Below are 4223 nucleotides of genomic sequence, written 5' to 3'. Positions count from 1 at the left end.
TATGGGTGGTTTTCTCACGATAAACCAAAGAAACAAGAAGTTTCCTCATCTACAAAAGACTCTAAAAAGATGAAAGTGTTCAAAAACCCTCGTTCTAATCTTCTTAGTGTCAATTCAATAGGTGGAAAGAGCTTAATTAGTAATACTAAATGGGTAGCTAAGTCATTAGTACCTAAGTTCACTAATGTTGAGAAAAAGAAGAAAAGGGCCAAGGAGAAAAGCTGGTAATAACAAGAAGAATGTTTCTTCAAACAATTCATCTTTTAAGTTCTCTGTGTTAAACAATGTCAATGGTGCCAAGGCAAGGCCTTGTGTGGTTGTAAACAATGTTAATTCATGTTCTCGTGTGATTGGTGTGAATGCTTGTAGACATGTGACTATTAATTCATGTGTGGAATGTTCGTACCTTTTATCCAAATGTGCTTATTGATGATATGCTTGTTAATGCTTATGTTGATTCCAAAGCATGTTTGAATGTTATTCCTAAGTTATATACCTTGCCTGTGTTAACTAACTACAAAGGATCCGTCTTCAAGTGGGTACCTAAAGTCGGTTAAATTTCTTTGATTGCAGGAAATAACCATCTGTGTTTGAATACTCGATTCCGGGTGTTCAAAACACATGACTGGAAATAAAGCATTGCTCAAGAACTTTATCAAACGATTCATGGGAACTGTTCGATTTGGTAACAACAATTTCGCTCCTATCTTAGGCTATGGTGACATTGAACACAATGGAATTGTCATTAAGAAAGTTCATTATATTGAAGGATTAAGTCATAACTTGTTCAGTGTTGGACAGTTTTGTGACAATAATCTTCAAGTTCTTTTTTGACAATCTCTTAGCAAAGTTCAAACTCTAGATGGAGTTGACATTTTGTGTGGCGACCGCGATGATAACCTTTTTACCGTCAATCTTGATGATAACCAACCAACCGATAATATTTGTCTCATTTCGAAAGCTACATCAAAGAATTCTTGGTTGTGGCATAGAAGGCTTTCTCACCTAAATTTCCAACCATCAATACTTTGGTCAACAAGCATCTTGTTGAAGGCCTGTCGGACTATAAGTATGAGAGTGAGCATGTTTGTCCTTCTTGTGCTGTTGGGAAGATTAAACGAGCTTCTCATAAACCAAAGAAATCTCCAAATTTGTTAGCACCTCTTCATTTGCTTCACATGGATCTTTGTGGGCCGATGAAAGTACAAAGCCGAAATGGGAAGAAATACATCTTGGTTATTGTTGATGATTATTCAAGATATACTTGGGTCAAGTTTCTTGCATCCAAAGATGAAACAACTCAGATTTTGATTGATTTCATCACTTCTACCCAAGTAAATCTTCAACTTCCAGTTCGTTACATCTGTTCGGATAACGGTACTGAGTTCAAGAATGTCGTTTTTGATGAGTTTTGTAAATCCAAGGGCATTACTCACCAATTCTCTGCGGTTTGTACCCCACAACAAAACGGTGTCGTTGAAAGGAGAAATTGAACGTTAGTGGAAGCAGCAAAAACAATGCTTGCTTATTCCAAGTTGCCTTCCAATATGTGGGCTGAAGCTGTTGACACTGCTTGTCACACTCAGAATTGGTCCATTGTCAATCAGCGTTTCGAGAAGACTCCTTATGCGGTTGTTCACAAATGTAAACCCAACATCAACTATTTTCATATCTTTGGGTGTGTTTGTTATACTTTGAATGATCGGGAGAATCTTGGAAAGTTCTAGAAGAAAGGTGATGAAGGTTACTTTGTTGGTTATTCCAAGACATCAATTGCCTAACGAATCTACAATCGCCGAACAAAGACAATTCAAGAAACTATGAATATTTGGTTTGATGAGATGTCGGGCATGATCTTTGAACAAGAAAGTTTGTTACCAACAAGTAATGATCCAAGTGCTTCAAGTACTTCATCAAGGACTTCTACTTTAGCTTCTAAATTCAAGAAGTTTCCAACTCTAACAAGTGATGAATTAGATATTCTTTTTGAAGAATTCTATAATTCCAAACCGATTCATGATGAAGAACCTCGAGTCATCGTTGAACCAATTCAGACAAATAATCCAATTCCTGACAACAATCATGAATCATCATCAAGTTCTCCTGAGCAAGGTGCTACATCTTCTAGTAGTAGTTCTTCATCCTCTTCTAACAATTCTTCTTCACCACCCTCTCCTAATAATTCTTCTCAAGTGAATGATCAAGAACAACCTACCCAATTTACTCAGACAACAAACCCAATGAACACTCCAAATTTGTATGTGCCACTTGACTTCGATCATCCATCCTATGAGGAAGCTGTTCTACCAAGCTATGATTCCATCTCTCAACAAAACTTAGGTTTTAATGATGATGATGTTGATGTTCAACAACAAGATCCTTTTCCTCATGATCGCAAATGGTCACGTATGCTGAAAAATCATCCTACTGATCAAATAATTGGAGATCCACAAGCTGGAGTAACTACTCGTACTTCTGTAAACGAGTGTCTTGTTGCACTTTCACTCAGCAACATCGAACCCAAAACTGTCTCTGAAGCTTTTCGTGATCCAGAATGGGTGAAAGCGATGCAAGAAGAACTCGCTTAGTTTGAAAGACTGAAAGTATGGAGATTAGTTCCAAATCCGAGAAAAGATGAACCAATTGGAACAAAGTGGATTTTCAAGAACAAAAAGGATGAAAATGGAGTGGTAGTAGGGAACAAAGCTCGACTTGTTGCAAAGGGTTATTGTCAACAACCTGGTGTTGACTTCGACGAAACTTTTGCTCCAGTTGCAAGAATGGAAGCCATTCGGATTTTCTTAACTTATGCCGCATTCAGAAACTTCACTGTGTTTCAAATGGATGTGAAGACAACTTTCTTGAATGGTGACCTCAAAGAAGAAGGTTATGTTGAACAACCAGAAGCTCTCTACGGTCTTAAGCAAGCACCCCGCGCATGGTATGATTCCTTAACTACTTTCTTGATAAGAGGTGGCTTTACTAAAGGCACAATTAACCCTACCCTGTTCATTCGCAAACAAGGTAAGCATGTTCTTCTTATCCAAATATATGTTGATGACATTATCTTTGGGTCAACCAGTCAAACATTTTGCCGAAACTTTTCATCTCTAATGGTTGATCATTTTGAAATGAGTATGATTGGGGAAATGAACTACTTTTTGGGTCTTCAAATCAAACAATTACCAAATGGTATTTTTATATCACAAGGTAAATACATAAATGATATGTTGAAAAAGTTTGATATGACTTCATGTTCTTCAATTTCTACCCCAATGCCTGCTCGAACAAACATAAATGTTGATAAAAAAGGGAAACCATTTGACCAAAAGAGATATAGAAGCATGATTGGTTCATTGTTGTATCTTACAGCATCTCACCCAGATATAATGTTTGCAACATGTATGTGTGCTAGGTATCAAGCTGCTCCAACTGATTTACATTTTCAAGCTGTGAAACGAATATTTCGTTATCTGAAGGGTACACCCAATTTAGGTCTCTGGTATCCAAGGGATACTGGATTCAATATGCCTATTCAGATGCAGATCATGCAGGTTGTAAGCTTGATCGCAAGAGCACTTCCGGTACTTTACAATTTTTAGGTGATAAAATTGTGAGTTGGTCTTCCAAGAAACAGAATTGTGTGTCACTATCAACAGCTGAAGCTGAATATGTGGTTGCGGCTAGTTATTGTGCTCAAGTGTTATGGATGAAGACGCAACTAACTGATTATGGTCTGAAATATGATCATATCCCTATCTATTGTGACTCTCAAAGTGCCATTGCTATTGTAGTCAACTCAGTAAACCACTCTCGATCAAAGCATATTGATGTGAGATATCATTTTCTCAAGATCATATTGAGAAAGGTGACATCGAGCTCTACTTTGTGGGAACTGACTATCAACTTGCAGATTTGTTCACAAAACCATTGGATGAAAAGAGATTTAACTTTCTTATCTCTAAGCTTGGCATGTTAAATCTTGAACCTTAACTTATTTTGTTCTTGATACATTCTTAAAAACAAAATACAAAATTTGAAAAGACAAAATCAAATACAAAAATATAAAATTTTGAAAATTAACAAAAAGATTTTCTTTATTTTTTCTTCTTTAAAAGTGGTTTACATATACTATGTATGTAACTCGTGCTTCAATGATTTATTTATATCAAAGTGGCTTATACATACTCTGTGTATAACCCGTGCTTCATAATTTTATTTAT

This window comes from Erigeron canadensis, chromosome 5, assembly GCF_010389155.1.
Source record: "Erigeron canadensis isolate Cc75 chromosome 5, C_canadensis_v1, whole genome shotgun sequence".
NCBI lineage: Eukaryota > Viridiplantae > Streptophyta > Magnoliopsida > Asterales > Asteraceae > Erigeron > Erigeron canadensis.
This window is presented reverse-complemented; position numbering follows the sequence as displayed.